This window comes from Narcine bancroftii, chromosome 6 (genome assembly GCF_036971445.1).
Source record: "Narcine bancroftii isolate sNarBan1 chromosome 6, sNarBan1.hap1, whole genome shotgun sequence".
Taxonomy (NCBI): Eukaryota; Metazoa; Chordata; class Chondrichthyes; order Torpediniformes; family Narcinidae; genus Narcine; species Narcine bancroftii.
In genome coordinates, this window is record NC_091474.1 from 6519141 (window position 1) to 6546987 (window position 27847).

At 40.1% G+C, this 27847-nt stretch overlaps 1 protein-coding gene across 12 annotated transcripts in view; it reads right to left on the reverse strand.

Annotated features, from left to right (window-relative positions):
• The window catches only part of LOC138735642 (extracellular sulfatase Sulf-2-like), a 379836-nt gene that overhangs the window by 224921 nt on the left and 127068 nt on the right, over window positions 1-27847 (reverse strand). For 3 of the 12 annotated variants that reach the window (XM_069883754.1, XM_069883749.1, XM_069883745.1), the window contains exon 1: window positions 4640-4873. The exons of the other annotated variants lie outside the window; for them this stretch is intronic. The gene's annotated coding sequence lies outside the window, so the exon portion shown is untranslated. Of the gene's footprint in view, window positions 1-4639; window positions 4874-27847 lie in introns of those variants that run through there. 12 annotated transcript variants of the gene reach the window in all.

Sequence of the window (27847 nt, forward strand, 5' to 3'; positions counted from 1 at the left end):
TATACCCAGAATCAGAATTTATTGTCATGAACAAGTCATGAAATTTGGTGTTTTTCCAACAGCGTCAGAGTGGAAACATTCATATTATGACCATCTTACAACATTACTATAAAAAATTAAAATGCATAAAAAGTAAGGCAGTGTCTTTGGTTCATTGATTATTCAGGTACATGATGGCGGCGGGGAAGAAACTGACAATGTGCAGTTGAGTGCTCGTCTTTAGGCTCCTGTACCTTTTTCCTACACCACTGCCACTCGCTTTACCTTTTCTACCTCTACAAATAATTCTTATCTACGTACATTTACTTAACCTTTGTTACTATTGATCCACTTCAACATGGCACTCCACTTCACAGCCTCTGTCAACCACCAAGGACTTGTAGGTTATCCACATCATTCCCAAACCTCCAAATATCCCCATTCCTCACAATGATGCATTTATTTCTCACATATCACCTTACACATCTGTATGCAGTCATGTACCCTGTGGAAAGTTACTACACTCTGTTATTAAAAATCCCAATTGTGCATTTTTTTTTAAATCATTACCATCTTCCATCATTCCAGAACCCCTCTTTTTTTCCTCTCTTCACATTATTTAAATCTTTTCCCATTCTTTTATCCTTCTTGAATGAACATCACCCATTGTGTTCGATCCTTCATGCTCAGACAGATATATTGCTACATTATGCCTCGCGCACGTGGCCATAAAATGACAGACAGAACTACCTTGCTCATAATCATCTCACGTTTCACTAACTCCACCTCGACAGCAATTATCCAGATACCGAACAACAGTACTTCTTTCCTGCAGTTTCCTGCCTATATTTACCATTCCCTGTTCTCCACTTTCACCCATCATTTCTTAGTCGACCAACCTTGAATAATAAGGTCAATAGAATGGAATGCAATCTGAGCATTTTCTAAGGTGTAATGATTTTTAACCTGCTATTCTGTTCACTTTAATTATCTCTCCCAATTTTATCTAAGACTGGTGTTTGCACATTCAAACCTGCATGAGACTATAATTATACTGATCAACAGACCACAGGAACTTGCATGGAAATAACATACCTTACTCACGCTGTGTACTTTACACCCATTTTGAATCACTTAGAGCCTTCCGTAGATCACCCAAATTATTCTGGGATAGCTACAGGCTCTAAAGAAGGCTATTTGCCAGGACCTAGGTCTCAGCATTTTCCTCTGCAACTGGGTCCTCAATTTTCTGCCCTGCAGACCGCAATTCGGGAGGTTTGGCAACAATGCCTTCTCCACAATCATCCACATGGCCAGAGTCCCGCAAGGCTACGCACTCAGCCCCCTAACAGACATCCTACATCGTCAAGACTACATGGCCAAACACTGCGCCAACCCCTTTCACAGGTTTTTAGATGATACCACAATTGAAGGCCACATCTCAAACATCAACGAGATGGGAGTACAGGAAGGAGAGTCTGGTGGCATGGTGTCAGGCTAACAACGTAAATATCGGCAAAACAAAGGAGTTTGTCAGTGACTTAAGAGGAGGGGGAATTTGTTTGTCCAGTGAGATGTCCAAATGAGCAACAAATTAACCTAGTTCAACCACATTGTCGCTACATCCAAGAAAGTGCACCATCAACTCAACTTCCTCAGAAGCCGAAGGAAATTCAACAAGCCAACAATGTCTCTTATCAATCCTGACAAACGCACCATTGAAACTATCCTGTCCAGTTGTTTTACAGCTTGGTACGGGAACTGTTCTGTCCAAGGCCAGAAAAAACTGCAGAGAGTTGGGAATGTAACTCAGGCCATCACACAAACCAATCTTCCCACCATCAACTCCATCTGTACCTCCCACTGCCAACATATTAAAGGAGCCATCCAAACCCAGTCACACTCTCTGCTCCTTCCTCCTTGCTTGAAAACACAAACCTCAAGATTCAAGGACAGGTTCTTCCCTGTTGTTCTCAGAATCTTGAATGGATCTCTCCCTGGTAAAAGACAAAGCCCTTACACTGTTTAACTATATTTATCTCTGCATCTTGCCCTTTTGGTTTGTTACAGTACTACCTGCTGTACTGAACTATGGCTCATCCAGCCTGGATAGCATTCAAAACAAAGCTTCTCACTAGACCTTAGTAAACAATTCAATACAGATGGTTCCCTGTTTCAGGCTCCTCTTAAATTTGCAAGTTGGGGTGATCTGATGTATGCAAAATCCAACTATTACTTCGGACAGAAAATATCCCAGAGAGATCCAAAATCAAAATTTAAATTACTGGATGTGCAAGATGCAAAACAAAAGTTAAAATATTTTATTTTGTGTTGAAATTAAGCAGGAAATCTTCTCTTATTGTTTGTATAAGTCGAGCAAAACATGAAAGTCTGCAGACACTGATTAGAGTAAAAACACAGAATTGCTGGAGGAACTCAGCCGGACTCGGTGTCCATAGGAGGTAAAGATATATATTGAAGTTTCAGCCCGAGGACTTCTTCAAGGTACAAGCAAAAAACACGACGGCATCTGAATTAAGAGCAGCACGGTCAATATCCCTGCATGATGTGTAAAAAGCAGGTTACACCAGGCTTGATGTCTGTGCCCTCCCTCATCTACAGGCTTCAAGAAATGGCTCCCTCTGGTGGCCCTGGCAAGTTCCAATACCTCCAAATACAGGAAAGCAATAGAAAATATCCCTGGTGAAGGATGCATGCTGGAAATGGTGTCTTGCTATTTAAATATGGATACTCAGAGGAAAATCAGAAACACTCCTTTCTATTCAGAGATACTCATTTGGGGATAAAGCAGTCAATCCTCAATGTGCGCAGAATTCTAATTTTGGCTTTGTGCAAATTATCCACTATTCAAATTGCCTCATTAATATTTAAATAAATTCTGTGTACAACCTGACCATTTTTGCAGCTATTGATATGACATGCATAATGGACGGACTCCCTCAGCAGGTAAAGGTCCATCTCATCTCCGGATAAATATTTTGTATGATTCCCATCTCTACGAAGGTCACTGGCAGCCTTGTGCCTCAAATGATCCATATAGTGCTTTTAACAGAGGATTATTTTGCATCACATTACACTGGAGATTCACCTGGATCTAATCTGCACATACATTATGTCTGTGTTTATACGCTGGGGAAAACCTCCTCATTTCATATTCAAGTAGTTCTATGCACGTCCAATACATGCAAACAAAAGGCAAGCATAAATATCAATATTTTCTCAGAAGGAAATTAAAGGGAAGAAAATAAAATGATTTTCCCAAAACTTTTATTTGACCATTTTTGTGCATTACTGGAAAAAAAGGCTGCTGTGTGTTTCTAGAATTATACCCAGATTAGATTCGGTCTATAGATCAATGACAGCTTAGTTATTAAACAAAACCAGGCCAAATCCCAACACAATCACAGGCATTCTGTGAGATGTGATCTGTACCCTTGGACGCAAGCATTCAAGGCAAAAGTCAGACCTTGCACTTTCAGAATGTGAAAAGAATGGAATGCAACATTTAAAGAGATTACTTCTACTTTGCAGCCAATTTCTAATCAACAAAGCTCAACATTTCTTTTAAATTGGTAAATTATCTTGCTCAAATGTCCCCCAAAAATGGAATGCACAGAAAAATATCACAAACCAGTGCCAAATCTGTTATACTGTTAGTTCCAATATTACATTCAAAATTCTGAACATTGTTACAAAATTTACATTCTATTGTACCAATATAATAAGATACCATAACAAGCAATAAAATAAATTGCCGGCCTTTACTACGCCAATTCAGTCATGTACTAATTGAACCCTATCTCCTCTCACACAGACGACAGAGCCAATATTTAACTATTGTCCATGCTGAGATGCGTGTTGAAACAAATAAAGTTTTAATATAAAGAGGAACAACTGTCAGATGATCAAAAAATTAAATATTTCATCCTTGCTAAAATACTCAACATATGGAAAAATTGACATAAAATAGAATTTGAAAATGAGAGAATATAAAGTTATGATGAAACAAGAGCAGCCACTTTCATCACAAATTCATTAAAATGACCCTCTCAAGAACAGCAAAAGGTCGCAAAGAAGAGCACACAAATTATGAGATAGATTTCTTTAAGTCTTAAAATGCCCAAAACATGATCTCTTAACAGACTGAAAGAAATTGGAAAGATTACCATCACTGAACTGATCTGTTACGGTTCTTCATTGTTTATTTTTGAGCTTTTATATTAAAAAATCCCAAAGTGATCGAAGTTCTCCAAGTATCCAGAACTGTACCTTCAACTGTTCTGCAACTTCGACTAAATAATCACATAGAATCATAGTCTGTAATTAAGAATCCAATCTCAGAGTTAAAATGCTATTGAAATCCATCATGATATGGGGGAACTAAAAGTGATAAGTTAATTCATTCATCTTTGACAAATGATATTTTGGGGTAGTGTTCAATGTTAACCTCACCATGGGGTTAAATAGCAGGGGTGAAAACATTGTTCCAGAGGAAGGAATCACAGGCAATGATGGCTCAGCATAGGGGTTACAGCTGCAACCTAAAATTATTTCCATAAAATATAACAGTCTTACTTTCAGCATCTTACTGTAACCAGGCTCACAAAGTAATACATAAAACTGCAGCAGTTCACATTACCTTTACCAGGCAGTCAGTCTTCTCTCATTTCTGGGACACAGGGCTGCTTAGAAACGGTCCCCCTTAACAATGCCAGCAAGCTCTGAGACCACACAGCTCCGAAAAGGGATCTCAATGGCTTCTCCTTTCAACCTCATTCAACTCCGATGACTGAATTAGGCCAGATCTAACCATCTGTTGAAACACGCCTGGATTAGTCACTATACTCTGTTTGCACCCAGTGTTAAAGCTGCAGGCTGGGTGTTTCCAGGAAGCAGAGGCGGAGCATAGATTGCCGTCTATAGCACTCCAGAATTTTATGATTGGTACCTTGCACAGCTAATTGGGAAATGAGCTGTGTGAGGTGGAGAAAGTTACTAAGTGAATCAGCTGTGTGTGAGCTGGTTGAAGCTGCCTGTGATTCAAGGACCTTGCAGATTCTTGGCAGAGTATGCTTGTGCATTCACAGGACATCTTAGCAGACATTTCCATCTGATCAGGTGCTTATGCACACCGAGGGGAAAAGGTTTACAATATTTTACCGGGAAACAAATGCCTTTATTATTTTCAACAGCAAACCTATTTCATTCACCTTAATATTGTAAAAAGATGTACAAAGAAAATGCATTTATATTGCAAATTCCAGAGGATAGGAAATCAGATCTGAGAAAATATACAAGAGAATACATCAAACTGAACTCCTGCTTTATAAATATTCAATCTAAAATTTAACTTATTTTTTTTTAATGGTTGCACAACTAGAATATAAGTGACCAGGCAGTTTGTTTGAACAGTAATTGGGGTGAATGTTTCTCTATTAAGTATTTTTTTTTACAATCAATTCCACTGAGAGTTAAAAGCAGGTGGGTCTCCTTATCAGAGAAAGACGGGTGGGGGTGATGGGTTGTTGAACACGGTACTCAGTTTTAATACAAAATAGAATATAACAAAGCCGGAGTTAATAGGGGAAAAAGGCAGAGAATCAAAACAGTCTGTCAGCTCACTGTGGCCATTTGCTTCATCAATGAAGATCAATCTCAGTCCAATAGTTTGCACTTCCTATACATTTATTAATCAACTTCACAATGACGGTGAAATTCAAATCATTAAGGCAAACACTGGTTTCCAAAGTGATGGCGGAAGGGACGTCCTCTGTCACTCAGAAACTTGCTGCACGTTTCCTCCCACTTTGGATTATTATTTATGGGTGTGAATAGTAACTTTGCAAACTGCCCACATGCTTAAAATTCTCCAAAAGAAAATACCAAAGAGATCATTTACACTTGTAAAATTAACACTGCGGGCTTCAGGCCCGAAAGGATTTTTTTTCTCCTATGTTTACTTAAAAGCAGCCATAACAATCCTATCTCAGGGCCAGTGAAATCCACCCTAAGTGCCATGACAGTATTGATAAGAAGTCTTGCTGAATTTCAACACAATGTGTAAAATTATTTTGTTAGAGCGATCACAATTTTTTAACCTGCATCTCAATAAAGATGTGGTAATAGTGAGAGGGAGGTTGTGGAGGGTTGTTTTTCAATTTGGAGGCCAGTAGTGCGTCATTAGCCCTTTTTCCACTGGCATCCCAGTTAATTGGTCGTGCAGTATCCCGGTTAATGAAGCCATTTTTGCTATTCCCACTGGACCACTTTTAACTGGGACACTACTTGCTTTCCCCATTGACCACAAGTCATCCCTGGGGATAGGAGGGTCTATCTTCAACAATAGTTCAGGGATGCAACTCATCCTTTTTCCACTGGTTTAATCGGCATTCCAATGTCAGCCGGGGATTTGAATAGGGGCCGGGGTTGCCAATCCCTGACGTGGACCCTTAACCAATAAATTGGCGGTCAATTCCTGGGACAAGGTGCTAGTGGAAAAGGGGCTATATATATATATTTGTGTTGGATTCCCTGCTGTACGTCAGATATTTTCATGATTTGAGCAAGAATGCAAATGACATAATTAGCATGTTAGCAAATTGGTGGCATGGTGGGCAGTAAAGAAAATTATCTACAGTTACAACAGGGCATTTACCAACTTGGAGTGTGGGCAAGGGAACTGCAGAGGAAAGTTTACTCAGACAAGTATGATGTGATGCATTTCAGGAAGTCACACCTGGGCAGGAGATGCACAGTGAAAAGAAGGGCTCTGGGAGTGTTGATGAATAGTGAAACTTTAGGGTATAAATGCACAATTCCCTGAAAGTAACACAAATGGTAGAGAGGTGATGAATAAGGCATGAGCATGCTTAGTTTAATTGGCTGGGGCATTGAGTACAAGAGTTGGAAAGTCATGTCACAGTCGAACCAAACACAGGTTAGGATCCACTTATTGTGTCATTCTGGTCACCACGCTGTGGGAAATTTGTGATTATCCTAGAATGGGTGCAAGAAACATTCGCAAGGAAACTGCCTGGATTAGAGAGCTTGAAGAGAGACTAAATCTGTTTTCCCTGATGCAAAGGAGGTTAAGAGTGATACAATTGAAGTATATAAATCGAGTCAAGTCAGATCAAGTCACGCTTATTTGTCATTCATACCAAAAACCTTGCAGTGTACAGTGAAAACAAGATAGTGTTTCTCCGGACCATGGAGCTGGTTAGTTACATGGATAAATCATATTTAATTATAAAAATTGTTTCTGAGATATCAGAAATAACATATCACTCATTAAATATCATGTGACATATGTTAGCTTTGTGTCCCTGGAGTTCAGAAGCCTCGCAGCCTGGGGGATAAAGCTGTCTCGTAATCTAGTCGTGAGGGCCCAAACGCTTCGGTACCTCTTCCTGATGGCAGGAGGGAGAACAGATTGCGGGAGGGGTATGTGGAGTCCTTCATGATGTGTATAGCTTTCTGCAAACAATGGCTGTTATAAATGTCTGTCATGGCAGGGAGAGATACCACAATATTTCCCTCAGCAGTCTTTACTATCCACTGCAGGGACTTGCATTCTGAGATGGTACAGTTCCCGAACCAGGAAGTGATGCAGTTGCACAGGATGCTCTCAATGCATCCCCTGTAGAATGTAGTGAAGGTGCAGGGTGGAAGCTGAACTTTCTTCAACCTCTGCAGGAATTAAAGGAGTTATTGGGCCTTCTTGGCAATAGATCTGGTATTGGGGGGACCAGGAGAGAACCTCTGCCAGGAGCACACCAAGGAATTTGGTGCTCTTGACTACCTCGACGGTAGAGCCATCAATGGTCAGCGGAGAGTGGTTCCCCCCAGGCTCTCCATTGTCTTGTTGACATGCATGTGTCTCTATACCAGTCTGTTAGTGATTGCATCTCATTTCTGTAAGCTGACTCATCGTTGTTGCTGATGTACCCTACCATGGTCGTGTTGTCAGTGAACTTGATTATGTGCCTAGAACTGTATCTTGCTGCACAGACAGTGCAGGGTAAACAGCAGAGAGCTGAGCACACAGCCCTGGAGGGCCCCATCATAATGGTAATGGTCATGGACACAAGATGATGGAGTCCTAGATAAGGACAATTAAGATTTTGCTTCCATTGCACTTTCGAATGTATTTTATGGATTTTGGACTGTTGGTGGTCACAAAAATCACCTTAAAATTATTCTATCATATACCATTTTTAGAGATATCCTAATTTTGCAATTTCCTGTCATGTCAAATAGTATATACCCACAAAGCAAGCTGTTTAATTAATTCTAGCGTGTCTTAGGCTTGGGGGTTCATGGAAGGTTTTTAAAAAAATGTTGAGAATTTTCTTGGCAACTATGGAGCACCAAATTACACCCAGCTGGTTGACAACAAGCTTCAAGCATCCAAAACCATGAAGTACAACATGTCCGCTGATCTTGGTGCAGTCAGAGATGAACATGGTGAAATGTTTCACGGGACATTTTGACCATGGAAAAGCTGTTTCAGGGCAACTGGAATTCATTAATGTTGGCCGACTATTGTTGGACACTGACATGGGAGGCACCAGATGCTGAGTACAAATGAAAACCAGCGGCAAAACATTTTTAGGTCAGTTGAACTAAAGCAATGTGTCAGCACCATTATGTGAATAAGCATGTTAAATTAAAGTTAATTTAATATATCTCCTTACATGATACAGCAAATCTGAAATTATCTTTGTGTTCAGCTTGAAGTTGCCCATTGTCATCCACATTTTTTTCAGAAAACAAACCTTTTGAAACAATTTGTTGCCTAGCATATTTGGTCTGTTTCTTAAGAGTAGAGCTGGGATGGATTTAATGTGAGAAGAAGGAAATTTAAAGAGAGTGGAAGGGATCAATTTTTCACACCAGTAGTTGGTATGTGGAATGAGTTGCCAGAGGTGATCGGAGGGACAGGACCAGGAAGTAGCATCCAGACTTGAATGAGCAAGGCTGAGAGGTACCAAATTAATGCATCAAGTGGGTAAGTATAGATAGGGATGATGGATGATGGTTGGCATGGATGCAGTGGGCAGAATGGCTGTAAAAAATCAAAAAAGCAATATCTTTAGAATGCAGTCATGACTGTTTTCTTCGGCAGAATCTTGAGACTGATGGTGAATTGTTTTCGCTGCAGATATGTAGATTCTGAAATGTTTACTGGAGCCCAGTGTAGGAACCATAGATTCTTCCATCAATGGGCTGGTGCAAAAGGTGGGTGGGCAGCTTGTGAGGAAGTCCACTCCTTCCACTTCCTGCCCAGTGCTCTTGTGCGCACCTGATGCATGGCGTCAAGTTTCTCAACAACATCCGGAATGTTTCTTCTCCACTTCAAGCAGTCGTAAGGCAGAGATTTCCAGGAGTTGTGGGAATTTTGCCTCCTCCTAGGAGGCTTTGAACCAGGAATGCTCATCTTTACCAAAGACATACAACTCCTCCACACCTTGATGCCACATTGGAACTTCCAATCTAGGAATAGGTTATACTTACAGTTAACAAACATCTCAATTTCCCCATATGTAGTAAAGCAAGGTGCCAATTATATCAGACTTCAGACACCATAAGGTATGGATATTTTGTGGATCCAGTGTACTGGGACTTGACAGTCAGTTTGTGTTTGAGAAGAGCTGCCTTCTGTTCATGCTGATGCTTTTCAGCCATGTTGATGGAGGTATTAGAGGGTCTTTTCACAGATAATAAAATCTAACAGCTGCCAGTGCTTTGACCAGAGGTGTTACCATGACATTTTGTGTGTCTCTTTGAGGAAGTGAGATGTTCATCATGTCCTGCTCCAAGGATCTTGTCAAGAGTAGGTGCCCATTAGATTTCCTTATTATAATTTGAAAAATAGAGAAGTATGTCTTTACATTGCAAGATCTATAACAATCAATATGCTAATAATGAGATCATTTTAAGAAAATAAGCTGCCTTTTGCGATTCAGTTGGCTAAGCAGCCAATACTAAAATTTGTTTTGCAAATAAAATTTCCTTTATCTCACACTGATGCCACTTCTATGCAATGACCAGTTTGTTTAGTTCTCATCTTATTATGAAATGCTTTGAGCATCTGGTGATGGAATGCATTAAACGGCACATCCCAGAGATACTGGACCCACTTCAATTTGCCTACAGATGGAACCGTTCCACTGATAATGCTATAGCTTTGTCCCTCCACTCTGTCCTGACCACCTAAACCACCTCATATGCCAGGCTGCTGTTTGTCAACTTCAGCTCAGTGTTTAATACGATCATTCCCCTTAGGCTGATGGAGAAACTGTCCTCGCTGGGAATCAACACTGTAAATGGATCCTGAACTTCCTAACAGAAAGACCACAGTCTGTCCGGGTCAGTAGAAGAACGTTGAGCACTGTCACACTGTGTTCTCAGCCCACTCCTGTTCATGCTACTGACCCACGACTGCAATGCCAAATCCAGCTCTAACAGAGCCCTCAAGTTTGCAGATAACATGACAGTAGTTGGCTTCATCAGCAATAACATTGAAGCACACTACAAAGATAAAGGTGGAAAATCCCATGTTATGGTATGAGATTAACAACCAGAGTCTCAATGTGGACAAGATAAAGATGATTGTGGACTTCAGGATGACTAGAGACGACCATCCTCTACTGCTCATTAATAGATTGGTAGTGGAGAGAGTGGAGAGCACCAAGTTCCTTGGAGTTCACTTAAGTAATGACCTATCTGGACACATAACATCTCCTCACTTGTCAGGAGGCACAACAGGGATTGCACTTCCTGAGAAGACTGTGGTGGGCAAAGCTACCGGCCACCATCCTGTCAACTTTCGACAGGAGCTCTATCGAGAGTGTCCTGGCTGTCTAGTATGGTTGCTGTAGAGTATTGCATCAGAGGTCAATCTGCAGGACATTAAGAGAGAATCACTGGGGTCTCCCTTCACCATCGAAGTGATCTACCAGGATTATTGTCTGAAAACAGCCCGCAAAATCATCAAGGACCCCGACCACCCTATACAATCCTTCTGACACTCTACTATTTATTTAACAATATTTATTTATTTTTATATACTATATGTACGGCATATAAATTGCTTGGAAATACATGTGCTTGGTCTATATATGTGTTTGCATATTTTACACCAAGGACTAAAGATCACTGTTTCGTACAGTTTTACTTATACAATTGGATGATAATAATAAACTTGAACTTGTGTTCACATTAGTGATACACTTCCTGAATTAGCCAACAGACCACCCTCCCCAAAAAGAGTTTGATTATTTTGAATTATTCAGTGTTTCTGATTTACTTAAATCCCATCAAAAGTGAGCATCAGCCAGAAACTGACCTATTTGAGAGCCTTTGACCGCAAAATGTACAGAAACCTTTTCAAAGTGTATATCAAAGTTCAACATTCTAGGCAGCATTCTCGTTTGAGAGTTAAGCATCTTCCAGTCATTGAAAAGTATCAACTTAGAATAGATAAACAGTACTGAAAAAGTTAAGCAAGTTTTAATTTTATACCTCATGACATTAAATTAGAATCGAAAATGAACGGTCTGGTGATGCAGCTTCAAGCAGGTTTTGCTTTGTTTAATAGAGATATTTTAATAACTTCCAACAGTGTAGAAGAGTTCAAGGTCCACTGGGCCAGTAGAGCCTCGGCTTTCCAATCTGATAGCCCAGGCTTTCCAATCTGATAGCCCAGGCTTTCCAATCTGATAGCCCAGGCTTTCCAATCTGATAGCCCAGGCTTTCCAATCTGATAGCCCAGGCTTTCCAATCTGATAGCCCAGGCTTTCCAATCTGATAGCCCAGGCTTTCCAATCTGATAGCCCAGGCTTTCCAATCTGATAGCCCAGGCTTTCCAATCTGATAGCCCAGGCTTTCCAATCTGATAGCCCAGGCTTTCCAATCTGATAGCCCAGGCTTTCCAATCTGATAGCCCAGGCTTTCCAATCTGATAGCCCAGGCTTTCCAATCTGATAGCCCAGGCTTTCCAATCTGATAGCCCAGGCTTTCCAATCTGATAGCCCAGGCTTTCCAATCTGATAGCCCAGGCTTTCCAATCTGATAGCCCAGGCTTTCCAATCTGATAGCCCAGGCTTTCCAATCTGATAGCCCAGGCTTTCCAATCTGATAGCCCAGGCTTTCCAATCTGATAGCCCAGGCTTTCCAATCTGATAGCCCAGGCTTTCCAATCTGATAGCCCAGGCTTTCCAATCTGATAGCCCAGGCTTTCCAATCTGATAGCCCAGGCTTTCCAATCTGATAGCCCAGGCTTTCCAATCTGATAGCCCAGGCTTTCCAATCTGATAGCCCAGGCTTTCCAATCTGATAGCCCAGGCTTTCCAATCTGATAGCCCAGGCTTTCCAATCTGATAGCCCAGGCTTTCCAATCTGATAGCCCAGGCTTTCCAATCTGATAGCCCAGGCTTTCCAATCTGATAGCCCAGGCTTTCCAATCTGATAGCCCAGGCTTTCCAATCTGATAGCCCAGGCTTTCCAATCTGATAGCCCAGGCTTTCCAATCTGATAGCCCAGGCTTTCCAATCTGATAGCCCAGGCTTTCCAATCTGATAGCCCAGGCTTTCCAATCTTTTAGCCCAGGCTTTCCAATCTGATAGCCCAGGCTTTCCAATCTTTTAGCCCAGGCTTTCCAATCTGATAGCCCAGGCTTTCCAATCTGATAGCCCAGGCTTTCCAATCTGATAGCCCAGGCTTTCCAATCTGATAGCCCAGGCTTTCCAATCTGATAGCCCAGGCTTTCCAATCTGATAGCCCAGGCTTTCCAATCTGATAGCCCAGGCTTTCCAATCTGATAGCCCAGGCTTTCCAATCTGATAGCCCAGGCTTTCCAATCTGATAGCCCAGGCTTTCCAATCTGATAGCCCAGGCTTTCCAATCTGATAGCCCAGGCTTTCCAATCTGATAGCCCAGGCTTTCCAATCTGATAGCCCAGGCTTTCCAATCTGATAGCCCAGGCTTTCCAATCTGATAGCCCAGGCTTTCCAATCTGATAGCCCAGGCTTTCCAATCTGATAGCCCAGGCTTTCCAATCTGATAGCCCAGGCTTTCCAATCTGATAGCCCAGGCTTTCCAATCTGATAGCCCAGGCTTTCCAATCTGATAGCCCAGGCTTTCCAATCTGATAGCCCAGGCTTTCCAATCTGATAGCCCAGGCTTTCCAATCTGATAGCCCAGGCTTTCCAATCTGATAGCCCAGGCTTTCCAATCTGATAGCCCAGGCTTTCCAATCTGATAGCCCAGGCTTTCCAATCTGATAGCCCAGGCTTTCCAATCTGATAGCCCAGGCTTTCCAATCTGATAGCCCAGGCTTTCCAATCTGATAGCCCAGGCTTTCCAATCTGATAGCCCAGGCTTTCCAATCTGATAGCCCAGGCTTTCCAATCTGATAGCCCAGGCTTTCCAATCTTTTAGCCCAGGCTTTCCAATCTGATAGCCCAGGCTTTCCAATCTGATAGCCCAGGCTTTCCAATCTTTTAGCCCAGGCTTTCCAATCTGATAGCCCAGGCTTTCCAATCTTTTAGCCCAGGCTTTCCAATCTTATAGCCCAGGCTTTCCAATCTGATAGCCCAGGCTTTCCAATCTGATAGCCCAGGCTTTCCAATCTGATAGCCCAGGCTTCCCAATCTGATAGCCCAGGCTTTCCAATCTGATAGCCCAGGCTTTCCAATCTGATAGCCCAGGCTTTCCAATCTGATAGCCCAGGCTTTCCAATCTGATAGCCCAGGCTTTCCAATCTGATAGCCCAGGCTTTCCAATCTGATAGCCCAGGCTTTCCAATCTGATAGCCCAGGCTTTCCAATCTGATAGCCCAGGCTTTCCAATCTGATAGCCCAGGCTTTCCAATCTGATAGCCCAGGCTTTCCAATCTGATAGCCCAGGCTTTCCAATCTGATAGCCCAGGCTTTCCAATCTGATAGCCCAGGCTTTCCAATCTGATAGCCCAGGCTTTCCAATCTGATAGCCCAGGCTTTCCAATCTGATAGCCCAGGCTTTCCAATCTGATAGCCCAGGCTTTCCAATCTGATAGCCCAGGCTTTCCAATCTTTTAGCCCAGGCTTTCCAATCTGATAGCCCAGGCTTTCCAATCTGATAGCCCAGGCTTTCCAATCTTTTAGCCCAGGCTTTCCAATCTTATAGCCCAGGCTTTCCAATCTGATAGCCCAGGCTTTCCAATCTGATAGCCCAGGCTTTCCAATCTGATAGCCCAGGCTTTCCAATCTGATAGCCCAGGCTTTCCAATCTGATAGCCCAGGCTTTCCAATCTGATAGCCCAGGCTTTCCAATCTGATAGCCCAGGCTTTCCAATCTGATAGCCCAGGCTTTCCAATCTGATAGCCCAGGCTTTCCAATCTTATAGCCCAGGCTTTCCAATCTTATAGCCCAGGCTTTCCAATCTTATAGCCCAGCTGCCTTGAACTGTCTATCATACCAGCAAAATAAAAATATCAAAAATGTATGTGTTCTTCTGAATCAGCTGTACTGATAATCAGAGCGGAATAACATTCAGCTGCACTAAGACACACAGAGACCATAACATGACCGTGCCAATACTTCATTGCCTGTTTAATCTTGGACAAGTTACCATGGATAAATAATGATTTCATTACAGACGCGAGATCTACAGATGGTGAGCAAATATTTGTCCAATCTGGGCTATGAACAAGACCTTCCCAATTAGGTTTCTTCCATTCCTTCTTATTTTAAACCTTCTTTCTTTTACCATTACTTGGATTTGGGTTGAATTGCTTATTCAATTGTTCACAACTTCATGTAGTTTCTTGCAGTCCTGGGCAGAGCAGTTCCCATACCAAGTTCTGATGCATCCAGACAAGATACTTTCTCTGGGGCATCTACACAAAGTGGCAAGAGACCTCAGGGACAAGTCATATTTTTGTAGGCTTCTGAGATTATTGAGTCATTGGTGCACATCCTTGGCCATGGTTTTGATGTAGTTGGATCAGGACGGGACATTGGTGATATTTACCTCATGCCTGAAACTGTTCATGTTAAATTTTGCAATGCAGTTTTTATTTATCTATCAACATTGCCTGGATTTAATCTTCCTATTTATACTTTCCTGGACTAAAGGACGGCTTGACTCCACCACTATCATTGACCTTTTGTTAAATGACTACTTCGAACCAGAATAGTTTTTTTTTTAATTGCAAAGATCCTCAGCATCTTGTGGTGTGTTCAGTAATTGCATTCCAGTCTCCCTCTGAAATGGTATTCAAATAAACTCTTAAGTATGAGAGCATTTTCTGGCATTTGACAGGTCACATTTCATCAGACTGAATTGAGCCGATTGACAGCTCCATTGGAAACTGCTGGCTGACAGCTTTCACTGCTCACCTTGTCTCAGACCTCTGTGTGTGTGCCTGAGACTGATGGACTCTCCCATGAGCCCAGTGATAAGGCCGAGATAGCTTCAGAAGACATAAATCATCCAAGTTACCAAACCTCTGAGAAAAGAGAAATCAAATGTCTCGGGTAACTTGGCTTTAGGTTTATAGTTTAGAAAGGTACTTTAAATGCATTTATAAATGTTTTTAATATTTGTGATCATTCTTATTTTCATCATTTAAAACTACTTGAGTAATTTACAGGCATGCCCGACTGCCAAGGATGTTAAACAAAACAGTTTAAAAGCCTTTAACAACAATGACCCATCAACGTCTGGCAGGACAATCCAGCAGTGGACTCAGGATCCAATTACTGAAACCTGTTTGCCTCGGAGCCTGGCCTCACCAAATCTCTTGAAAATGATTCCTCGCTCTGCACCTGAAACATACAAGTCTGCAGGTACCCCAAGAGATAGTCTCAAGCAACAGGCTGCTCTGGTCCACTTTGCCAATCATTCAGCTTTTTATGTGAATGAAGAATTTCCCTTGATTTATTCCCGTTCTGGCAGATATTGAATGGCAAACTAAACACTGTGCAATAGAAAATTGTCAGTAAGAAGCTTGTAGTACAGGCCTCATGCAATTAACAACATACTGCAATGAATACATTTTCACAATTTTTTCTTTAAAGATGTACATGGTAACAGGTCCTTTCGGGCTATGAGCCCGCGCTGCTCAATTACATGCAACTGACCTACGACTCTGTTATGTATTTGAAGGATGGGAGGAAACTGGAGCACCCGGAGGAAACCCACACAGACATGGAGTGAACATTCAAACTCTTGACAGTGCTGGATTCGAACTATGGGTGCAGGTGCTAAAACAGAGTTGTGCAAACTGCTACTCTAACCAAAGACTGCACAACTACTTTGCAATTAACAACAAAATTGTAATTGACAAGCCTTCACCACCACCTCAGCTGCAGCACCAATATTTGCATCACTCTCCCGATCACAATCTATCACATTCATTCTATTGTTCTCTCCACCGTTCTCTGCAATTTGAATAGTGGCAGTAGATGAGGAGAGAAAGCAGGAGAATCAGCAACTGTCAAACAACTATGACATACACAAGTCTTCGATGCACCAAGAACTACCCAACGAGAGTAAAGAATGGAATCAATCTCAACAGGGACAGAGAGGCAGTCAACACTCACCAGAAAAAAAACACTCGAAGACCTCAACTCAACCCTGCCCTTGAGGCAAATGCCATCGACCAGACTTCAGGAATATGTGGTATCCCTGATTAAATCCTAAGCTGGATGTTAAAGAGATTTGGTCACAAGTCATCAACCATATCCAATAAGAGAGAACACACCAGAGGACCTCCAAGACAGCACTAGATTTGTAGTTACCAGCAATGGTAATTACAAAGAGTTCTCCTTCTTGTCATCCACAAAGTCATCACCGAGTTTCTCTTCAACTATCTCCTTCTAGTAGCTGAAGAACCTCTATCTGAATCAGTGTTGATTCTGCCCACTTAGTGGACATTATCTTCACCAAGTAACAACTCCAAGAAATATATACCAACCACTATAATGGCTTTGTTTGACCTTGTTAAAGCCATTAACTTGATAAACTGGGAGAGATTGTGTAAGACCTTCCACAAGTTCACTGACCACAGAAATGTTTCCCCTCTTGCCCCTGTATTGATGTTTTGTTGCTAACCAAAAGATCTATAACAAAATTAATCTCAGCAAAGAGCAAAGCCAAACAAGACCATGTCGTGTTCTCAATACTTTGCTACAATTTCCTTGCCATAATATTGTACCTCACCCCCAACACACTTCTTATAGAAGCAATGCTACTCTTCACATCAGTACTTGACCAATTGCAACACTTCAGAGCCAAGGTCACCTGAACCTCAGTAGTCGAGCTGCAGCTTGTGTACACATCGAGACTAAACCATCACTATTTCATTCACTGAGGTACACAGGATGATGCATCTTACAATCAGCTTCCCCAAGACAAAGGTCTGCAGCCAACCAGTCCCCGAAGCAGCACAACTGTGGAAGAAAAAAATTAGTAAAGAAAGTTTTAGTGGGTGACAAAGAGTTAAAAATAAGCTGTGCACTGCCACTTTTAAGTCTATTAATCATTACAAGGTCGCTCAGTAAGTTAAGCTGTGCGCTGCTGAATAAGACAGTAGACCCTCTGCATTCCGCCACAGACTTTGAATTGTTTCTTTTTGAATCAACCAATGACATTTGCTTTCTCCCTTATATGGTGGACGCTCTCAGATCTTCAGTGTGTCATGAGTCTATCGTTTGTACCTTTGTATAAATTAAACCGGCTGGTCCGTGCTCAGGCAGAGCAGCCCCAGTAATTTGGTGGGACTGTTGTTCAAGATATCTCGTAAATAAAAACTCCTTCTGAAGCAACTCCCTGGTGCCTTGGTCGAGTTATTTCATTATAAAACACTTTTCTCCGCAACAACTACCTCAGAAAACATGGACTTCCCTTCATCTTGGGAGCCGTCACAACAAAGACTCTAACAAAACATCACCTTCAAATGCATCAGGATAGCTTTTGATTAATTAAAGAATAGAATATTTGTAGATTAAGACCTTAGACCTGGCATGAAGCCCAGAGTCTGTGGGCCCTTTCCCTAAAAGATGCATAACAATTAGAGGTTTACAAAGTTTTAAATCACAAGATCTGGAAGTGAATTATATAATTTCAACTGGAAGACTTTCTCCATAACCTTTACACCTTCTTACATATTGCTGCCCTTATCTTTTTTGCTTAATTTTCCCCTCACTCTTCAACCAGGATCTTCATTTATTTTATTTACCTTATTTTGTGCCAATACATGGTCCAAACCATTCATAGCTGTGAAACAATAGCATCTTAATTATGTAATTGGACTATCACTGGTATGTCCGGGGAATTTCTGAATTCCAGTGGTCTGTTGAACAATGAAGTGGATAAGACACCAGTCTCTGTTGACTGAACATGTTGTCGATACGTGCCCTCAAGAGACAAAGATTCATTGTCAGGTATTTCAAACTTGAGTCATGGGGGCTTCAAAGCAACCATTCTAGCACATAACATAATTTATATAAAATATTACAACCTTTGCAAAAAATGAAAATGTACAAGATTGTCAACATCCTCGTGTAGCAAGCCTTGCTTACAGAATGCAAATATTTCCCAGTTCAATTGATGATTGCAACATAGACAATATCAATAACACCTGGTGTTAGGAGAAATATCACCACCAATAAATAGGACTGCTAATTAGTTCTGCTTCATTGAATCCATCAGGAATGATGTGAAATCTGAGACTTACCTGATCACTTATTTAGTGAGGTGTGCATAGATGAAGTTGGCCAAAGAAGAGCTGGAAATTCAATAAAGTGTTGCTGTTAAATTTCTCAATATTAATGCAATTGTCAGATTGGTTAAAAAAAAAATTGGCTGCAGAGGCCACACTAAAAACTGGCACTGCTCAAGTTTGTCAGAGGAAGTTATCTTTTCCCTGAAGATTTCTGAGGAAAATCTACAAATAACCTTCCAAAATCAAAGAAACTGATGGAAATCCAAAATAAAACCAGAACTCACTCAGAATATCACGCAACATGGGTCAATAACCAACATGTTGCTAGCCTGTCCTGATATTTATTCTCTCCACCTCCATGCCTTCTTTTGGTAAACTAAGGAAGATAAAGTTCCATTATTTCCATCAAACTAACTATAATCATGTCGATAGTGAGAATCAAGTCCTAAACAAGGCTCTCCTGCTTTTATAGCAAACTAGGCAAAAATTATAATTATATTATTGAAATTTAACTAAAATCAAAAGATGATCTGACTTTCTCCTTTGTTGATGCACAGTTGGAATGACTGACATCGATGAGCAGAAAAAGAATTACAGGCATTTTTAAAAATTTTGGGAAGGAAAACGTTGATGCTCATTGTAAATTTCTGAAATTTATGTTCATTTTTGTAGCGCCTCGCCTCTGAAAGTATATGTCTAGCCCAGCACAGGTTACTTGGAAATAATTTTCAAGGACACTCACGCTATCGAAGCCATAGTGAACACAGAAAAGGCTTTGAGCACTCAGTCTATCAGTCAGCAAATATGGAGAGAGAGAGAGACAATGTTAGAGGTCAAGGACCTTCCCTGAGAATGAGAAAAGTGAGAGAAGAAAAAGGTTAATGAGAAGAGATAGGATGGAGAGACTGCGAGAGTGGAGATCAAGGCCATTCAGGCAAGATGGTTGCTTTTGGTGCCATCCTGTTAATCAGAGTTGATCTACCTGAATGAGTGAAAATAAAGAAAGAGGTTTCCACCCCTCTGTTTCTATTCTCTGAATGAGAGATGTTTGCACTGTGGCACACAGAGCACATCAAACACATAATGTGCAAAGAGTCAGGTCAGAAAAAGATGCAGATTAAAAAGAGAAAATGGAACTGCTGTAAAATAAGTTCATCATTGTACATTTCTCATATTGCAAGGAAATAATCTCACTCTTTGGAAGCATGTATGCTATTGTGTACAATGAGCAGAACATTGTCTTTATCATCAATCAGGGCTATAGAAAAAAGTATGCCAATTTTAAAAATGCATCCCCATAACCAGAAAATGCAGATCACCTCGCTCACATTTACCTGTGCTCATTACATTAGACTTTCTACACAAACTTCATCTCAAAATCACAATGTTACACACCTACACCTTATCAGTTACTTACTTACCAGCCTCATCAGTATTTGCTAACAGAATTCAGTCTGACCCAAAGTCAGTCAGAATGTATGATCAATAACCATCTAATGCAGTACAGGCTTGAGATTTGATAATCCCATGCTTTCAATCAATCCCAAATGCAACTTCCAATTCATTCTCCATTTTTAAATGTTGTTAGTTTTTGTTAATTGGGGTGAATACTGTAGTTCTGATCAAAGATTGGATCCATGTGAATGACCATGAATCAAAAGTTCTAATTTTATTTATATTCAATCATATTCATCATCTCATCACCATCTCCTGCAGCCATAACTGAACTCACCTTCTTTTTGGCTTGAGCTTTTAACCTTACCATTACAACCATATCTTTAGCCAGCTGGACTCCATACTCTTCCTTCTCATGAGAATCTCTGGTTCCCTCAACTTCACATTCAAATTATCTATGAAACACACTAATTTAGCTCAGTCTTACATAGTGCTTCCTTTAATCTGGGATTTATTTTAATCTGATTATAGCTCGTTGAAGAATATCTGGGCATCAAAGTTAACAAGAACAGAAGCCAAGAAATTCGCAACCTCTTCAACATATTGTTATTTGGCTCATTGATTTGGAATATAACAACAAGAAAAGCTCACAAGCTGGACACAATACTTGTAGAAGCTCTCAGAACTTTTTGGCAGGCAACCTTCTCACGCAAAAGCTGTTTTAGAGAATAAGCAAAAACCCAATGTGCAAATGGTGAAAAGATGATAAGAGAGATGGTGTGGCGATGAGCCTCAAATGACACCTAAGAATGGCAAAGAATAGTAGATAATAAGAGAGACAATCGGCCTGACGTGGGCTGCCATCATTATTCAGCTCACACACTTGCAGCAGGCAAGAAGCCTATGTGTCAATTGAGGTAAGGAAGAGACCAGATAATAATGAATCATTTCCCTTAAGCAAGGAGCTGCTCTCTAGAATGTGGGATTTTGGTAATTAACCAATGTTTATATGACAGAATCAAGGTTTAAAACTTGTAAATTCCATTAAAATTTCACCAAGTAATAATTTCCATAAACTGGCAGTACATAAATTGTATAGTACATTTGAAATCTTGTTTTAATTCTAAATAAACCATTCAGTAGATCTGCTTGTTAAATCCATATGAAATGTGTTTCAGCCCCAGAGGAAATGGACAAAAATTAGCAATTAGAATCCAAGCGAACCATTCTTGTCCCCAGAGTTGAGGCCATCAGCACAGATGGATTTGCAAATGATTAATATAATATTGGATAGACTGACAAAACATTCAAATCAGATTTCCATCAGATCGTTGAAGCAATATAAAGCTACTTCTAATGAGCAGCTAGGAATACATCAGCTGTGCAGTCCTGACCACGATCATTTCCAGATGAGACTGACATTACCAACTAATTATCAAGAGAACTACTAAATGTCAGCTTGTTCACTTCTATTGCTTAAGAATTCTAAACTAATTAAAATTTGCACAATGGGTTAATAAAATTAGTTAATGAAATTACTCTTGGCAGATTAATTAGTCTGCAAAATTTCTTGTAGATGACTATGGTTGAATGACTGTAGCATACAGCACGGCTGTTAGAGCCACAGCCTCACAGCGCTTGAGACCCAGTTTCAATCCTGACCTGTGGAGTTTTCACATCCTCCCTGTGACCAAATGGGTTTCCTCCTGTGACTATTGAAAGGGTTGTAGAGATGATGAAGCTTTGCTTATCACCATTCAGTCTGTACAGGATGGTGCCTGTTGTGGTCCCATTACTTAAGATCATTATTTATATTCCAATGCTACACTACATCGCCAAATGGTTAGCGTAACGCTGTTGCAGTGCCAGGATTGGGGTTTGAATGTCTGTCAGGAGCTTATACATTCTCCCTGTGCCTGCATGGGTTTCCTCCAAGTGCTCTGGCTTCCTCCCTCTGTTCAAAACGTACTGGGAGTTGGAGGTCATTTGGATGAATTGGGCAGAACGGACTCGTGGGCTGAAAGAGTCGGTTATCGTGCTGCATCTTAAATTTTAAAAATATTTAAAAGAATCCGCTCACTTGAGTACAACGACTGTACAGCACAAATAGGAAACCATTAAAATGATGTCACCTCAACTCCAGAACAAGGATACCCAAAAACTGGCAACCAGCTCCAGTAAACACATGGTCAGAGGCTGAGCTCCAAATCATCACTGACTACTTCACTGGAGCATCGATCTTGTATTTAACATCAGAAAAACAAACATATTTTACTAACCTATCCCTGCAATGAATCACTGGTTTCCTACATCAAAAGGGGTGATGGAGAAAGGGGAGGTAAACAAAGGCAGGAGATGATAGGTGCCTTTGCATCCCCACACCCCACCCCCCATCTTTTTGCTCGGATGCCTGCCAACATTCTTCCACACCTTGATGAAGGGCTCAAGCCCAAAGTCCCAGTTCTGTATTTTTACCTTTGCTACATAAAGGACACTGTTTGACCAGCTGTTTCTCCACCATTTTGTGCTTTTTAACTTCATCCAAGGTGTCTACATAGTTTCCTGATTTATTTTACAACTCTCAAATTACCCAGCCATTCATCCTGACTACAAATCCTATATTTGCTGTTTCAGAGCTGGAGTGCATGGATGGTTTACTTTGGTCGGCTTTAATTAAATCACAAAACTATGGATAGAACTGTTATACCACCCATCCCCCACTCTCCAATTACCCTGGAAAATCAATAAGTTATTTAAATATAGACGGGAGATGAATTGCCCTCGGGAAAATGTCTTGTACACATTCCATTTGAGAAAAACAAGCTTTGATTTAGATTAAGAAAGGGGTGACATATTGGATTTTTTTTTCTAATTCAAGATAATAAAGTTATAAACAACAAATAAGAAGCAATGCAATTTCCACAAAGTAGAAGCTACATTACAATTTATCACCCTTTTCCAATTATAATCTCATGACAGAATTAACCATTTCAATCCAACTGTGACTTTGAATTATGAAGGAATGCATTTTGTGGATTGTACTCTGAAAGAATTGCTAATTAATCTCTCCCCGTGGCGCCGTGCACTTCCTACACGAGAATATATTTAATTTTACTTATTTCATTCAGAATGAAAAAAGTATACAACCAACTGCATTGTATGTTTCCGGGCAGATGGACCAGATCTGGATATATTCACACCCTGCCCCAAAATTAGATGCTGAATAATTTTTTAATAAATAGCAATGATAAATCTTTACCCATTTACCATCCACAAATGTTTCTGCTGCGTTTTAGAATAGATTATAGAAACACATGCTCTTGTCCAAGTAAGGAGGTACTAAAATCTATGAGTAATAAAGGATTTATGAGCATTTGGAGAAGTTCAGTCTGCTCAAGGATATCAACATGGTTTTGTGAAGCAAAGGCCTTACCTCACAAGCATAACAAGGTTTCTCCCATGAAAGACTCGTTCATAAACTCATGAGTCATGGAATCGATGATGATGCATTTTGGAAGGTGAAACCAGAAGGATGATTGCAGGGCTAATGGTCAGATACTTTAACAGTGTGCAGAGGAACCTTGGGGTCAAAAACCATACATCTCTCAAGGTTGTTGCACAGGTTCATTGGATAATGAGATGTTTGGCTTCATTAATAGGGGGATCGAGTTTAAGAGTCAAGAGGTCATGTTGCAACTCTACAAATCTCTGTTGAGACCACACTTAGAGTATTGTGTTCAGTCTGGTCACCTCATTATAGGCAGGATGTGGAAACCATGGAGAGAGTGCAGAGGAGATTTACCAGGATGTTAGCTGGATTGGAAAATGTCTTACAAGACAAAGTTAGCAGAGCTGGGACTTCTCACTTTGGGGCAAAAAGGATGAGGAGACTTGAGAGAGGACTACAAGATTCTGAGAGACATAGATAAGGCGGACACCCTGTGCCTTTATCCTGAGGCATGAATAGCAAGACCAGGGGATATCTCTACAAAGTGAAGGGAGGAAAATTTAGGGGAGACAAGAGAGGTTCTTTTTTTAAAAAAAGAGTTGTGGGTGCCTGGAATGCTTTACCAGAGATGGAGTTGGAAGCTGAAACATTAGGATCATTTAAGAAACTCTTAGGCTCATGGATGAAAGAAATATAGAGGGTTATGAGGTAGGAAGGGTTTAGTACTTTTTTTGGTAGGAATAAATAGGTTGGCACAACATCTATGTTCTAAAACTCATATCAAGATTAAGTAGTACCAGTCTAGAGTATGCTCATGGTGAGCCAGTGGGTCCATACAGAACAGGGTGGGTGCAGTGCCAGATTTCTGGGCTTCCACAAGCAGCACAAAAATACACAATGCATGGGAGAACGTTAGTTGCCACATCAGATCTCCCTTTCCATCTCAGAATGCACCTTTCTGAGGAGCAGGATAAATTTTACAAGTGGCTCCTTGGCTTTAAACCAGCCACTATGGTTCCATTTGTCTAATTGGGGCCAGCAACCTTTCCTGAAAAGGTAATCGTAGGCATGTCTTTCTCTTATATTTAAATAATGATGCTTTTATTACAGCTATTTGTTTCAGCTAAATATTTTAGATTTTAAATGCCATGATTGTTTTAATACATCAATAGTTTTACCAGTCTTTTCCTGCCTCCCCTCAAAACAGCCTCTAAATACCAGTACAGATATACAGACAGACTGACTTCATTCCATGTCAATTGATTTTTATGACTGAAGTATGAGCCATTTTGCACAAACATAAAAAAGTGAAGTACTCCACTGCAATGGGATAAAAACTTGTTGAAAAGAATGCAAGATCTGAATTAACTCATTTAAATTGCATTGGTTAAACTCCGGTTATAAGAGCCGACAGGAAAACATTAGAAGAGTATTGGGAAAAATAAATGTTCTGTCATCATACAATGTCATTTCTTACCCAAAAATCACTAAAGCCTTTCAGTTCTTTTGCTTAAATTCTTCTGTAAGGGATAATGACCGTTGAAAAGATTTTGTTTTAAATCTCTTAGATTTTGTCGGAGCTTTTAAACTTTGAGGCTTTCTTTAAAATTCAAGCAGATTTTATTCTGAAATGGAAACGATTACACACAATTTTGCAAATTGTTGGTTTTCTATTGGAAATGCAGTATTTACATTTTGAAACAGGAACAAGAAGAAATTTAACAAACCTGTTTACCACCTGACGTGCATGTGCTTTGTGGGAATAACTATTGAGCTGTTGTACTTCTGTGTACTTGTATGCCCAGCTATGTGTGACTTATTTTTTTCCACTGTATATTTGTGTGCTCACATGCATGTGCCTGTCTTTCTGTCTATCTCCTCTTTCTCAGTGTTGCAATATTGAGCTAACCTGATTTCATATTCAGGGAGGCCTTTAAATGAGCAAGCAGCTGTCAACCTAATAACAATGCAAGGTTATTTCGCTATGCTAATCAGGTGACAAACACTCACAAAGATAAAATTTGATCAATGTTTTTAAAACGGGTACTTAATTTTCCCACAATGCCACCAGGTGGAGCATTGGATTTTTGGAGGAAGCTTCTATTTTTTGATAGGATCTGATAATTTGCAATTCTTCCCAATATTTCACCAGTGTAAATAATCCATGTAATGTCAAGTTCAACCAATTCAGTCAGATCTGAGAAATTCAATTTTAATCACGTCAAGATTGAGCTTTTTTAAAATTATTACAACACTAAACTGACAATTTTCAAGTTTATTGACATCTGATTGCCCAAGTACAACAGGACGAAACAGTGTCTCCAGTCCTCGGGGCAAAACACGCAGACACACAACACACATACAAATACATATGCAGGAAAAATATACAAAATCAACATCCGGCACACTACAGTAAAACAATTGAACATTTCAATTTAACAAAAATCCCCCCCCCCCCCCCTCCCCATTACAATAATTGTAATGAGCTGGTTACAGGATGATCTGTTAAATTACAGTCTATGTTAATATGAACTTTGTGTTGAATAGAACATATTTTATTGCAGACTGATTATTCAGCCTTGCTTCTAGCTGGCCAAAAATGACAAATAAGTTGCTCCCTTTTCCTTTCAATTTCAAATGAGATGCAAATATCTGTATATCAGTTTGCTGTTCAATGTGCCAAAAAAAGGTCATAATTTTAAAAATCACCTCAAAGTTTAGAGTGAAACTTTGTAATCTACTTGGAGTTGTCAACTTTTCAATATTATACTGATCACCAGGGTTCTATGCCAGCAAATTTGGAGAAATGCAAATTGAATTGTGTATCAACTCTATCTGAAAAAGATCAAGGGAATGGAATAATGTTTGGAGGAATTCCGCACTGATTGAAGATGGTGCAGTGGTGAAATGTCAAATATGAATTGTAGGGTTTTTTTGATGTGATATATCAAGATTCTGAGAAACTTGTTATGCTCTGTCCTGTGCTGATGTATATATTGTGACAGATTTAAATAATTATAGAGGTGCTTTTTTTATATAAAAAAATATCCTTAAGAATATTGTTATATGAACCATGAAAATACCAGAAAGATAATGTAGCATTACATGGAGTCTTCTTCAAAAGAACTGGCTGATGCTTGCTGATTTGACACTTTTATAAAAAGGGCCTCTTGCTGTGATATTGTGTGGAGAGCACGCAGTAACACAATTAAGTATCTTTGAATAAAGCCTCACATTTCTGAAGCCTCCATTTCTGGATCTTTGAAGGGCTCCAAGTCAGACGTCGAGAGAGAAACAATATTCATTTCTCCATCATTTCTTTCAAAAGGTGAATTAGTAAAATGTGGCAATGCATTCCGAGAAGTACATTCTAATTATTTCAAAAATTGGCAAACCAGAGAGATGCAGTTCAGACTAGTAAGCGGTACAGCACATTGCAACTGATCCTTCATCTAATTTAGAACAGTGCACTGTCAATAGTAAATCATAACAGAAACCAGAATTTTATATCCTCTTTGTATATAACATGGAATTCAAGATTCCTTTATTGTCGTATAATAATGTAGAAAATGTAATCACTTACACAAAATTTCCTTCAGTCTGCCTTAAGGCAAAGAGTCACCAGTAGTGTAGCCTGGCACTCCATATAGTAAGAGTGTCCTTGGATTTGCCTCAGTAGCCAAATGGAGTCACCTAATACAGAATAAATGCAGTATTGCCTGTACATTGTATACCAGATTAACACACAGTGGTGCGCCAATGTAATAAGTAAAAGGTGCAGTTTTAGACTGTAGATAAGGAGTCTGTCATTATGAACACCAGACATGAAAGAATGAATGGGAAGGACAGGAAATGAACAGAAACTAATAGCCATGGTTAAAATGACAAATCCTTCAGAATTCCATTTGGATGGTACATAATCATCTAACTTTTTCAATTGATCAAAATACCTGGCACCAGAGGGGAAAAACAGCCTGTACAATCAAGAAATCTAATTCTATGAAACATTAGTTGTCAGTTTAATGGGATCCCTGCACAGCAACTGAAGTCATCAATCTTGATGATCAACCAATCAGGATAAAGAATTCCCTCAAACAGCAAGGTGAAAGCTAGGTTTTTTAGATTTTTTTCTTATAGACTTCAAAATAAAGAACTACTTTAAGATGGGAATTAAAATATTAATGTTACAATTCAATTTATTATCTTTTGAAACATTAGTGATTTGTTACCAAAAGTCATGGAATTTTTTTTATTTTTAAGGCCAAGAGTTTGCTGAACACAGTAACAACCT